At 47.3% G+C, this 14,187-nt stretch overlaps 1 protein-coding gene and 1 non-coding gene across 2 annotated transcripts in view; both read right to left on the bottom strand.

Moving 5' to 3' along the window:
- The window catches only part of SND1 (staphylococcal nuclease and tudor domain containing 1), a 397,553-nt gene that overhangs the window by 374,396 nt on the left and 8,970 nt on the right, over window positions 1-14,187 (bottom strand). The gene's annotated exons all lie outside the window — the stretch shown is intronic.
- TRNAV-AAC lies at window positions 4,780-4,852 on the bottom strand. Its single transcript has one exon. It is a non-coding gene; the product is annotated as a tRNA-Val (tRNA).

Here is a 14,187-nt window from a genome sequence, read left to right as displayed (position 1 = left end):
ACCATGCAGCTTCAATACAGGGGGCCTAAAGCTGAACTGTGGCTATATCATTCACCTTGGTCTTTCTTCTCCTTAGAAAACTTAACTAGGGAAATTTAGGTAGGATGGCTTGGGCCAAGTGCTCAAAACTATCAAAGATCGTCCAGGGTTCAATTCAAATGCTTGTGTCTGCCCTCAACTGTCCAGAAACCTCCAACAATATTAGTAACTGGCATGTTCTGGTCCTGAGACTTACTGCCATTATTCTCAATGAGCGTCTTGATGGTAGAGTAGCAACTGTTCTAATCCAATCCTGCACTTGCTCCTCTCTCCTGTCTCCCCCTGACTCCAATCACTAAAGCCGTCAGAGCCAGAGAAACCATCGCCTTCCTTCCTCTTCTGCTGCCTGTGTAGAGGTTGGTGATTCATACCAGCCTGCAGAGGTAAGTGGTCTTGGAAGCTTTCCAGGTATCTCGTCAGGCTCCTGAAATTATGGGACTGGGGTAAAAAAAAGTCCGTTTTCTGCTGGGTAAAAGGCCCCGGACAGATGTGCGCTAGCCCAGAGGAAGGCTTTATACAAAGTTCAAACTGCCAGAGAGTTGATCCTTAATGATAAGTACATAGGACAGGCTTGAGATTTCATTAGGAAATAAAAACTTTAAACTGGGTCTCAGAGATTGATGGAAGAGGTGATTTTCATCACTGGGCACGTAACAAGCACACAAAAGTCTGCCAAGTGTGGAGAATGTATTCACATGTTCTCTGACTAACCAAACGCTGGTTCTATCTGGCTGTCCGGAAAGGGCTAGGAGGAAAGAAGGGAAGGTTATAACCCTACCTTTGCTGCAGATCCGTACCCGGGAACCTGGATCCCTCTACTGAAGGGTGAGACTGCCCGCTGCCTATTTTTCCATAAGGAAGAATCAGAGCCCAGAGGATGGACTGGCTGAAAGTCCAAAGGGGGTGAATGAGATGGTTCACAACAGGCAATTGGTCGAGTTCACATAAGAGACATCTGAAGTTCAAAGGTGATCAACTTGTACCTGTCTGTGCCCAATTTACGTTCAGCTCTTAGAACTGAAAAACCACAAGCTGACAGCCCACAGAACGGCAAGATTTCTTCAAACAGATAAGGGTAGAACGCACTGCACCTCAGAGGAAAAAAAAAAGCAAGGTGGGCAGGCCAGAACCCAGCCACGTTCCTACCTCCTACGGAATCTCTTCCTGGGATCCGCATTTCCCAACTCCACGCTGCCCGGGTGGGAGGAAGTGCCGAGCTAGTACGGCAGTGCCGTGCAGAGTGGAATCACTCCCCTGCCCTAAACGCAGACAAAGGAGGGCACCCCAGCTCCAAAACGCCACTGATGACCATTCATCATGGAAGCGGAACAGAGCAAATGAGCTCAGAGTCCACAAATCAAACCACCCAGGCCAATCAGGACAGGACTGGACTATTAAAATACTGACCCTCTAAAGATGGAGCTGAGCTTTCAGAAAGGCCCATTCCCTCTATGAAACCAGGTGGAGCTGCCCATTCCCAAAGAACAGCCCACTCAAAAGTTTCCACATTTTAAATAAGGGCCATACCCTGGATTGTTTGTTTTATGGTATTTGTTAAGCCCTTACTTTATACTAGGCACTGTACTACATACGGGGGGAGAGACAAGCTACTCAGGTTGGACACAGTGCACTTCCCACATGGGTCTCAGTCTTCATTCCCATTTTACAGATGTGAGAACTGAGGCCTAGAGAAGTGAAGTAACTTGCCCAAGGTCACAGAACACAAAAGTGGCAGAGAAGGGATTAGAACTCAGGTCTCTTCTGACTGCAGGCCCGTGCTCTCTCCACTGGGCCAAGCTTCGCCCAGGGCCCAACCCACAGAGGTCCCCAACTGCGTCAAGACTCTGCCAGCCACCAGCTGGGGCATCCACATTCTTAAACTGAAGTCCCAACACACATGGAGTCACAGCCTACAAAACTGTCGTGTCGTGTCCACACGAAAGCACAAACAGAAGTCCCGGTGGAAATGTAGAGCCTCTGCCTCCAGGAGGTCCGAACCGGAGCTCCCAGAAAATTTAAGAACACTCGGGTATCGGGTGTGAGTTCTAAAACTCTGACCCAAAGCGACTCCCAGTGCTGGCCTGTGGGAAAGCTGAAATTCTGCTTCCACTCTGTCAGTCAATCCTATGTGAGGGCTTACTGTGCGCACAGCACTGTACTAAGCGCTTGGGAGAGTACAATATAACTGACATATCCCCTGCCCACAATGAGCTTACAGTCTATAGGACAGTCTAGAGACGCCAGTCACCAAATCATTAGGTGTAACAGACCCCCTCAGGGGTTCAGATTTTCCACCTACAAATGGAAAGAATCCTTCCTCCCCACCTAACTCAGGATTACCGACATGGTGTACATAATGCTCCCTGACCACTGGAACACAAAGCATTATTATTCTGCTGTTGTCGACTTTAGCTAAGCCTGCTTGTCAGTCCCTGATCTCATCCTCACCCACAGAAGAGACAAGGGTGAAATAGGAAACCTTGACAGAGGACAGTTCCCATCCTGTCCATGGTCTCTGGCCAGCTGAGTTTGATCCAGGTACCTTGGGATTAGCTGTTATTTTGCAAAAGCCCTGCCTTTCCTGTCACCTGTGGGTCCCATGAGGGGACCCACTTGGGGCTCACAGGTCTAAGTAGGAGGGAGGGCAGGTACTGAATCTTTTAAGGTTGAGGAAACTGAGGCACTGAGATGTTAAGTGAATTGCCCGAGGTCACCCAGCAGACAAGTGGCAGAGTCAATATCACTAGACCACCCTTCAGAACTCTGCTCCCCCAACATCTCACATTTTTCACCTGCAAGCTCCTCACAGGTATTCAGGAAGAGTCTGGCTGTCAGGCTTCTTGGCCCCAGCTCTCCAGCTCTGCTGTGACCCCAGATTTCCTCCAGTGCTCACTTACCTTCCCTTGGGATGTCATTTCTGGCCCCACCAGCTAGCTGCCTCCCTCCCAAAAAGTCATCTTCACAATGACAAACACAAGGATGGGCTTTCTGGCAAACACTCTCCCAAACTCTCTCCCCATGCACAAAGATTTATCATAAATCGTGACTACCTAATGTACTTGCTGAAATTTGGTCACCAAGCCTCTTTTTTTGTAATAGCATTCATTAAGTGCTCACTATATGACAGGCACTGTACTAAGCACTGGTGTAGATACAAGACTGTCAGGTTGGACACAGTCCCTGTTCCGAATGGGGCTCACGGTCTTACCCGCATTGTACAGATGAGGTAAAGGCACAGGAAAGTGAAATGACTTGCCCAAGGTCACACAGCAAATGACAGAGCCGGGATCAGAACCCAGGTCCTTCTGACTCCCATGCTCATGCACTACCCACTGGGCCATGCTCCTTCTCTGCATCTCAACTCCAACAGTTAATATGATCCTTTCATCTTCTATTCATCTTTCTTCCCCTCCCTAAGCCATTGGTACAGTGCACCTACTTACCACCCACAAGTCTCTGCCTCATTCTCCTTTCCTCAAAAAAAAAAAAAAAGAATCATTCTGCTACCTGAATCATTTTTCTACAAGTGTCCAGGACCTTGTATCCTCCCCAGTGCTCAGAACAGTACTTTGCTTATAGTAAGCGCTTAACAAATATCACCATTATTATTATTACACCTTGCTCCTCAGTAGTTTCCTATCCACTTCTGCATCCAACCAAAACTCATCACCACTGGCTTTAAAGCACGCCACCACCTGCCCCCCACACTGCCCCCCAACCTCACCTCACTAGTCTCCTTCTACAACCCAGCCTGCATACTTCATTCCTCTAGTGCTAACTTTCTCACTGTGCCTTGCTCTTGCCTGCTTCACTGCCGACTCCTGGCCCACGTCCTGCCTCTGGCCTGGAATGCCCTTCCTCCTCAAATCCGACAGACACTCATCCTCCCCCACGTCAAAGCCTTACTGAAGGCACATTTCCTCCAAGAGCCCCTGACCCTAGAAGCCCCCCCCCCATTCCCTTCCTCTTCTCCCACTCCCTTCTGCATCACCCAGACTTGCTCCCTTTGTTCTTCCCCACCTCCCAGCCCCACAGCACTTCTGTACACATCTGTCATTTATTTATTTGTATTGATGTCTGTCTCCCTTGTCTAGACTGTAAGCTGTTGTGGGCAGGAAATGTGTCTGATTATTGTTGTATCGTACTTTTCAAAGAGCTTATTACAGTGCTCTGCACACAGTAAGCACTCAATACAACAATGAATGAACTCAATGATTCCAATGCTAATCAATAGATTACTCCACCTGGTCATCCATAATCTCCTGCATCATGGTATTTGTTAAAGTGCTTATTAAGTGTTAAGTGTGAAAAGCACTTCACTAAGCATGGGGGTAGATACAAGAAACTCAGACTGAACCCAGTCCCTGTCCCTCTTGGGGCTCAGTCTAAATAGGAGGCAGGAATGCATTCCTGATCTTTCTTGCATTCATTCAGTCACAATTCAGTCCTTTCCCGGAGACCTCACTAATAATAATAATAATAATGGTATTTGTTAAGTGCTTGCAATGTGCAAAGCACTGTTCTAAGCACCGGGGGGATACAAGGTGATCATGTTGTCCCACATGGGGCTCACAGTCTTCATCCCCACTTTACAGATGAGGTAACGGGCACAGAGTAGTGAAGTGACTTGCCCAAAGTCACACAGCTGACAGGTGGCGGAGCCGGGATTAGAACCCATGACTTGACTCCCAAGCCCGTGCTCTTGCCAATGAGCCACGCTACTTCTCCTAAAAATGTCAATGTTTCAGCCCGGTTTCGAACCGGGTACCTTTTGCGTGTTAGGCAAATGTGATAACCACTACACTATGGAAACGGTCTTCTTCAATCACCTGGGTCAACCTTTATGTTCAACAACAACCAATGTTCAAAGCCATCTAGAGAAGCAGCACAGCCGAGGAGAAAGAGCAAGGGCCTGAGAGTCAGAGGATAGGAACGCTAATCCCGGCTCTGCCAACTGCTTGCTGTGTGACTCTGGGCAAGCCACTTCACTTCTCTGGGTCTCAGTTCCCTCATCTGTAAAATGGGGATTGAGTCCTTCTCTCTTCCTTGGACTGTGAGCCCCATGTGGGACAAGGACTATGTCCAACCTGACTATGTCCAACTTGTATCTACTCCAGTGCTCAGAACAGTACTTTAATACCATTAAAAAAAAGACAAATGAGATTCACCAAACCACTAGCCTACAGATACTAATGGTTCTGGCAAGTAAAAACTCCTCACTATTGGCTTCAAAGCTCTCCATCAGCTTGCCCCCTCCTACCTCACCTCCCTTCTCTCCTATTACAGTCCAGCCCGCACACTCCGCTCCTCTGCTGCTAACCTCCTCAATGTGCCTTGTTCACGCCTGTCCCACTGTCAACCCCTGGCCCATGTCCTACCTCTGGCCTGGAATGCCCTCCTTCCTCACAACCACCAAACCACCACACTTCCCCCCTTCAAAGCTCTACTGAAAGCTCACCTCCTCCAGGAGGCCTTCCCAGACTGAGTCTCCCTTTTCCCCTGCTCCTCTTCCCCTCCCCATCGCCCCAACTCCCTCCCTCTGCTCTACTCCCCTCCCCACCCCACAGGACTTGTGTACCTATATACATATTTATTATTCTATTTATTTTATTAATGATGTGCCTATATCCATAATTCTATTTATTTATATTGATGCTACTGATGACTTCTACTTGCTTTGTTGTCCGTCTCCCCCCTTCCATAAAGTGAGCCCGTTGCTGGGTAGGGACTGTGTCTATTTGTTGCCGAATTGTACTTTCCAAGCGCTTAGTCCAGTGCTCTGCACACAGTAAGCGCTCAATAAATACGACTGAGTGAATGAATGATGATCACACAGAATTATTTTATTGATTTTTGCTGACTTCAAACCCCAGGGTAACAGCTGTAAATTCTCTGTGGCCCTGGCCTGATCCCAATGGTTCAAGCAAAGTGGAGTAGCTTTTCCCTTGAGTTGCTTTGTTACTTATCACTGTATTCGGTAATCAAGCTTATTCTGGGGCAAACACTGCATTGTTCTTCCAAGCATTCTCTTGTCCTGGTCAGAAACACAATACTGGACGGATGAAACCAATGGCCTGACCTGGTAAAGGCTGCCTTTTGTTGCTCACAACTCAATCAAAAACCCAAATGTCTCACCACCTGAATTGAGCTGGGGTTCCTAAACCAAAGAGTTGATGCTTCCCTGTTTTCTGCCAAAATACAAGTTCAGAATCGCTTCCCTGGGCATCACTCCCTCCTCGGGGACCAGAACTAAAAGGAAAGGTTGTTGTCTCTTTAGCTGGTACCTGCCAGAGACATCCCCTGTGAGGGTCCCTCTATCAGCCCACTGATGCTTCTAATCATGTTTCAAAACAGGTTTCGATTTCACTCACTTCTCTGGTGATGATGCCAGCTTTGGTCTGATCTGAACCAGCCGCAAAGTCTACAAGATTTTATGTCCCCTACAAGATCCTTCCCAGACCACCTCCTCACCCCCAATTGCCAGTGATCTCAAAATTCCCTTGGGGAGTTTGGATTCTTTAATCTTCTTTACCAGTAGCTTTATTCCACCCCGGATTAAGAGGAGAAATTTCAGGAGGCAATCAGTCAAAGCAGTTAAAGCATGAGGCAGTCAAAGCCCCCCACTCCTCAAAAACCTCCAACAGTTGCTCATCCATCTCTCCAATGTTTGCCCACATCCTTTCTCTGGCCTGGAATGCCTTAATAAATGCCATTATAGTTGTTATTATTATTATTATTATTATTATTATTCCTTCTCTAATACAAGACAACCACTCTCCCCCACCTCAAAGCCTTATTGAAGGCACATCAACTCCTCTAAGAGGCCTTCCCAGACTAAGCCCCACTTTTCCTCATCTCCCACTTTCTTCTGCATCACCCTGATCTGCTCCCTTTGCTCTCCCCATCTCCACAGCCCTTATGTACATATCTGTAATTTCACTTATCCTTTTGCTCTTTCCCCCTCCCAGCCCCAAAGCTCTTATGTACACAGCTGTTTTATTTACTTGTACTGATGTCTGTCCCCCCCACTCTAGACTGTGGGCTCACTGTGGGCAGGGAATGTCACCGTTTTTTGTTGTGTTGTACTTTCCCAAGCACTTAGTACAGTGCTCTACACACAGTAAGCACTTGATAAATACAACTGAATGAACGAATTAGTGATGACACCATAACGTGGCCTAGAAGATAGAGCCCAGAACCTTGCCAGAAGGACCTGGATTCTAAACCCGGCTCCACCACTTGTCTGCTCTGTAACCTTAGGCTTGTCGCTTGACTTCTCTGTGCCTCAGTTACCTCACCTGAAAAATGGGCATTAAGACTGTGAGCCCACATGGGAACGGACTGTGTCCAACCTAATTAGCTTCTATCTACCCCAGCACTTGGTACAGTGCCTGACACTTAGTAAGAGCTTAAATATCATTTAAAGAAAACAAAAAAGGGGGGGGGACCCTTTTCTATACTGCTCAAGCACTCCTGCCACCCCCACAAGTCAATCTCTCAAGCTTCTTTCCCTTATACGATCTAGTTCACAAAGATTCCATCATCTTCACGTCTCAATTTCTCCTTCTCTCCACTATCATAGTCCCACATCTTCTCTAGGCCCCAGGATGACTCGGTTGAATGCCAAGTTCTCCTCCCACCTGGGCCCGATTGTCAGCTCCCACCAGCTATTCAGCCTACACCAATCAGGGTGAGAATGAGGCAGAGCCATCCTCAAGCCCTTGGACTCTGGCAACAGAAAAAAAGCCCATAAAGTGAGTTTCTGGGCCAAAGAAGTTAAATGGAGAGGCTCCAGGGTCAGTGGGTGCCCCAGAAATCACATCCCATTCCACTCTGAAACAGGGCAGGAGTCAAAGCTGCTGGGAAGCAGTGTGGCCTAGGGGAAAGAGCTCGGGCCTGGAAGTAAGAGAACATGGGCTCTAATGTTGGCTCCGCCACTCGTCTGCTGTGTGACCTTGGGCAAATCACCTCTCTGCACCTCAGTTACCTCTCCTATAAAATGGGGATTATGGCTTCAAGAGCCAGGAGGAAAAGGACTGTGTCCAACCGGACTAACTTGAATTTATCCTAGTGCTTAGTAGTGCCTGGCACTTGGTAAGCGCTTAAATAACATTAACCCCCATTCCTGCCCCCCCAAAAAAAATCCCACCATAGGGTCTCCATAATGTGCAGTGATCTCAGCCTCAGAAGAAGGTACACCTCTCAAGACCCAAAGTGATGCTATTCTTTCAACTGCATTGTCTTCAGCTAAACCAAGGTGGAGGACTCTACTACTGACTGTCCTAACTTTAAGGCTTTCCAGCATTGCCCCTACAGCGAGCCCAAAAATAATGTTTTAGAACTTAGACTGTGAGCCCCTTCAGGGCCAGAGACCATGTATAACTCTCAGCCCGATATCCTTTCCCAGCACTCAGTATCCATTTATTCATTCAATCGTATTTATTGAGTGCTTATTGTGTGCAGAGCACTGTACTAAGTGCTTGGGAAGTACAAGTTGGCAACATATAGAGACGGTCCCTACCCAACAACGGGCTCACAGTCTAGAAGGGGGAGACAGACAACACAACAAAACATGTGGACAGGTGTCAGGTCATCAGAGTAAATAAAAATAAAACTCGATGCACATCATTAACAAAATAGAATAGTAAATAAGTACAAGTAAAATAAATAGAGTAATAAATCTGTACAAACGTATATACAGGTGCTGTGGGGAGGGAAAGGAGGTAGGGCAGGGGGGATGGGGAGGAGGAGAGAAAAAAGGGGGCTCAGTCAGGGAAAGCCTTCTGGAGGAGGTGAGCTCTCAGTAGGGCTTTGAAGAAGGAAGAGAGCTAGCTTGGTGGATGTGCGGAGGGAGGGCATTCCAGGCCAGGGGGAGGACGTGGGCCAGGGGTCGAGGGCAGGACAGGCGAGAATGAGGTACAGAAATGCTTAGTAAACACTATAATTATTATTATTACTAATCAACCCCAAGTAGGCCTAAAAGCTGGAGCAATGAGTCTATTAGAGGAATAGTAGCAAAGTGCGTACTGTAAACTGAGCATTGTTCTGAGGGCTGGAAAAGGACATGGAAGTGGGAATTAGACACGGTTCGGGAAAGAACATGGAAGTAGGATTAGACATGGTCCCTGGCCCTCAAGAAGCTCCCAATCTGAGAATGTAAAGTGGGGGAAGGGGACTGGCAACATACACATAAGAAGGGATGAAACAATAAAACAACAGGTGACAAGAAGAAAAATGCACAAAATAAAAACAAACATCCACCCGTGCCGAGGCTAGAGGACAAAGAATTTCAGACTCCTCGCAGCTCAGAGACCAAGACACACGCTTAGCCTCAAAGACGTATACGGCAACCACCAGCCTTCCCAGGGGTTTTGTGGAAGCCAGGTGCTGCGGGTGCTTTCCTCTTTCCCAAAGGAATGGTGGATGGCAGGAGGGGATGGAGTTTCCCCAGGAGCGTAGAGGAGGAGAGCCAGGGCTGTTTCCCAGGGAGGCACAGCGACTGTCTAGTATGTATCAGGAGCAGTGTGGTCTAAGGGAGAGAACTTGGGTCTGGAAATCAGAGGACCTGGATTCCAATCCCAGTCTCACCACATGCCTGCTGTGTGACCTTAAACATGTCACTTAACTTCTCTGGGCCTTGGCTACCTCATCTGTAAAATGGGGGTTCAATACCTGTTCTCCCTCCTACTCGGACTGTGAGCCCTGTGTGGAACAAAGACTGTGCCTGACCTGATTGTCTCGTATCTTCCCCAGGGCTTAAAACAGTGTTTGACACACAGTAAGTGCTTAAAAAATACCTCCATTACAACAGGCGCAGGGAAGCATTTGGAGTTGGAGGGAAGACAGTAATGTCACCGGTAGCTTTGCTCAACCACGGTGGTGGGGTGGCACATGCAGGGAGGGAAAATGAGGTAGTAGTTCTTGGCCATGGTGGAGGTTCTGAAGCCTAGTTTTTCTCCCTTTTCAGAGCACCTGGGGGACCATGGTAAGCTTTCTGCTGCCTCTGAGCCCTGATTCAATCTAAAGGAAGACCTAGACCTGAAGGGAAAGAGAAAAACAACCAAAAGTCCCCTCAGAGCACTTGGGAAAGAATTGGAGTAAGGGAGCTCCAAGCATTAAAACGAAAGAGGATCGGTTGCAGTCATCCCCATCCCCTGGGACACTCCCCAGGTCCCTCCCATATTAACAGCAAATTGATTCCCCAGGGGATAACACAGACTCCTAACACTGGTGTGGGCCAGGCCAAGCAAAAGCAAATTAATAGTTTAAGTATCTGGGTTCTGAAGGAATCAAACAAGACGCCTCAAGAGACACTAGGTTTTCAAAAGAGCAGTTTAACAAGATAGTTTGGCTTTTATGTGGCAGAATAAGCTCTTTCCTTCTGGACTGTGAAGGGGCTCACCTGTGAGGAGAATAGTGACTAATCCAAGCAATTAAAGTTACACAGAAGCAGATCTCGGTGGGATCTTTTGGGTCCTGTTAATGCCACTTTATGAATGGAGGGGGAGGAAGAAGGGGGGGAAAAAATCCACCTGATTTCCTATTGAAACCCCAGGCAAGACACCCCATCAGGGAAGCAAATGCATTTCACTCCTGTGTTCCTTGAACATTCACAGGATTTGAAATACAACTGCTCATGGTATTTAGGCTGCACGGCAGGATCGCTGCATGGTGAAGTGAGCTCAGGATACCACAATAACCACCCAAGCTCAGTCCAGTGGCTAGATGCAAAGTTCAGTCATCTGGGTACTCTTTCCTGCTCGGCAATAAACACCCAGTAAAACCTAGAGAGAGGAGCAAGTTCCCTTCTCTTTGAGGAAGATACAGATTTCTCATCCTTACTGCCAGAGCTCAGCTGAAGTTTCAATCAACTGTATTATTGAGCACTTCCTGTGTGCGGAGCACTGTACTAAGCACTTGGAAGGGTTCAATTAAACAGAGTTGGCAGACACACTGACTGCCCACAACAAATTGACAGTCTAGAGGGACTAGTCTAGTCTCCTCCTTTGTCCATCGCAGCTTCATTTCCTCCAGCCCTCCAATCTTGCTGGCTTGCTTTTGTCTCCTTCCTGCTTTTTTCTCCCACTCATCATCATCAATCGTATTTATTGAGCGCTTACTATGTGCAGAGCACTGTACTAAGCGCTTAGTACTTCCGGACCTTCTCCTGGCGTGGCCATCTCCTTCCCAGCCCCTTGACAAGGCTTTCAAATCTCCCCTGAAAACTCTCCACCAATATACTGGAGAAGCAGCATGGTTTAGTGAAAACAGCACGAGCTTGGGAGTCAGAGAATATGGGTTCTAATCCTGGCTCCACGACTTGTCTGCTGTGTGACCTTGGGCAAGTCACTTAACTTCTCGGTACCTCAGTTACCTCATCTGCAAAATGAAGATTAAAAGTGTGAGCCCCACGTGGGACAACATGATTACCCTATATCTGTAGCTGTGCTTAGAACAGTGCTTGGCACATACCATAATAATAATTATTATTATTTATTAGGACCCTCCCCTCCAACTCCTCCACACCCAGCACTTCACAATATGGAAGTTGAGAAGCAGTGTGGTCTAGTGGATAGAGCAGGGGTTTGGAAGTCAGAAGGACCTGGGTTCTAATCCCAGCTACTTTTGTCTGCTGTGTGATTTTAGGCAAATCACTTCACTTCCCTGTGCTTCCACTGCTTCATCTGTATAATGGGTGAGCCCCGTGTAGAACAGGGACTGTGTCCAACCTGACAGCCTTGTATCTACCCCAGTGGGTAATACAGTATCTGGCACATAGTAAGTGTTAACAGAAATACCATTTTTAATAAAGGAGAGTTTTGCCCATTCCAGAAGAAAACAAAATCTCTGTTGTCAGGCCCAGAGAAAACTGGTTAGCGGCCTAAATCCTCGATATCCTTGGTTAATCCTGGCAGAGCACTCAGATCTTCAAATTAAGCCTTAATAGCCCAAGTCTTACACTGAATAAAAAAAAGGAAACACAATTTTTACTCACTCGGGGAACCAAATCCCTCTTCGTTTTGTGTTATTCTCCAACAACCTCCCAGCTGTGAAATCCTCCAGCTTCAGCACATTCACCTTAGACTAAGCTCTTCCTTAAGTGAAGCTTCAGTACTCAGACACACGACAGAAAGGTGCCAGTCCAAGAGACCAACTTTACCATGCAAATCCCAAAGCCTTATGACACATCACCAAAGAATTTCTAGCTATGCCGCCTTCTCCAGAAATTCCAAGCAATGGAAGTGGGGAAAAACCCTAAGGTAGAAGAGCTAGCAAGCTACTGCTTCCTCTCACTCCTCCCCTGACCTCACTAGAGCAAATTGGCCAACAGCACCAGCCAACCTCTTGCCTTCGGCTCAATGACAAATGGTTTGGGCAAGGAAATTTAGGTCTCTCTAGCATCTGTAGTAAGTACCCAACTTAGAAATTGGTGTGACTCCCCCTCCGGGAAAATAGGAAGCAGGGTGGCCTAATGGAAAAAGCACAGGCCTAGGAGTCAGGAGCCCTGGGTTTTGAATCACCTCCATCGTCTGTCTGCTATTTGTCTTTGGGCAAATCACTTAATTCTCTGGGCCTCAGTTTCCTCATCTGGAAAAAAAATTGCCTGTTCTCCCTCCCTCTTCGATTGTGAACCATGTGTGGGCCAGAGGCTGCATCTAATCTGATTATCTTTTCCCTGTGCTTGGCAAATGAGCACTTAATGCCATTACTACTACTAATAATAATAATAGGAATCCCAGCACCAAAGAACTGACTGGGAGAGAAAGCCATTACTACTACTACTACTACTACTACTAATAGGAATCACAGCACCAAAGAACTGACTGGGAGAGAAAGACAGGAAACATAATGAACCTGTAGCAGCGGAAGATGTACCTGAGTCAGAATGTTTATATCCAAAACCGTGCCCTTCAAAAAAGTGCTATCTGAACCACTGTTCACTTTTTTTCTTAAAAACACAAGCTGAAGTGAGAAAAACAAACGAGAAACTTAACCAATTAAGTCGGACTGAAAATAAGTCCATCCCACAACACTCCATCCACACCAAATGTTCTACAAACCTGAAATCCTACACCATTTTCTGCTGTAAAAACAAAGAGCATTTGCCAGTTTCTCTAGAGAGGAAGTGGCAGTAGAAATGGAGTGGGCAGATGTAGAATTCAACGGACTTGGTTAGAAAAGTCCCCGCTTTCATCCCCACTTCCTGCCACGCCAGGAAATTTTTTAGGTTGCCATCAGCGGTGTCCTGCCTCCCAGAATCAAGTGAAGGGCTGACTGTGAAGGTGACCCACTGTTAGAAGGGACCCCCATAAAGGTGATCTAGTCCACCCCTCTGCTCCTGGCAGAACTGCCCTCAAACCATTCTGAAAGAACTTCAGGGAACAATCTACAGTCTTCTGTAACTGAGCCGTCAAAAAGGGGTTTTTTTCTAAATGGTATTTTTTAAGCACTTACTATGTGCCAGGCACTGTACTAAGCCCTGGAGTAGATATAAACTAAACAGGATGGACACAGGATGGACACCGTCCACTTGCCATGAGGGGCTCAGCCAATCCCCATTTTACAGATGAGGTAAATGAGAAAGAGAAGCTAAGTGACTTGCCCATGGTCACACAGCAGACAAGTGGCAGAGCCAGTATTAGAACTCAGGTCCTCTCACTCCCAGACCTGTGCTCTTTCCACTAGGCCATGCTGTTTCTTCTAATCTGAATCTCTCCTGATGCGGTTCAAGCCATTTTCTCATATTCTGTCCTTGGGGAAAACACATGGCTCTATCATATCAAAGGAAAGAAAAAGGGAAAATCAATCAATCGTATTTACTGAGCGCTTACTGTGTGCAGAGCACTGTACTAAGGAAAAGGTAAAGGGGTGGGGAGGAAATCTGTGCTGCAGTTACCTGTCTGTCTAGTATTCACATTTTGACTTCACCCCGGCAAATACATGGCTCCAGAGGACAGAACCATCGCTACTGAAACCCTCCCATCCGTGGACCCAATCGACGCTGTTCGCAGGTAGCCGCATCTCTGAATCTCTGGTCAGCCTGCCTGCACCCTGAAGCGTGGGGACTTGGGCCACCACCCGTCCAGACCCGCACAGCCACAGGTGAAAAAGGAGTCCACAAAGTCACCCTGCAGCAGGAAATTCCAT

Source organism: Tachyglossus aculeatus, chromosome 10 (assembly GCF_015852505.1).
Source record: "Tachyglossus aculeatus isolate mTacAcu1 chromosome 10, mTacAcu1.pri, whole genome shotgun sequence".
NCBI lineage: Eukaryota > Metazoa > Chordata > Mammalia > Monotremata > Tachyglossidae > Tachyglossus > Tachyglossus aculeatus.
Note: the sequence above shows the minus strand (reverse complement) of the source record. Positions and strands in the feature narration are given on the sequence as shown.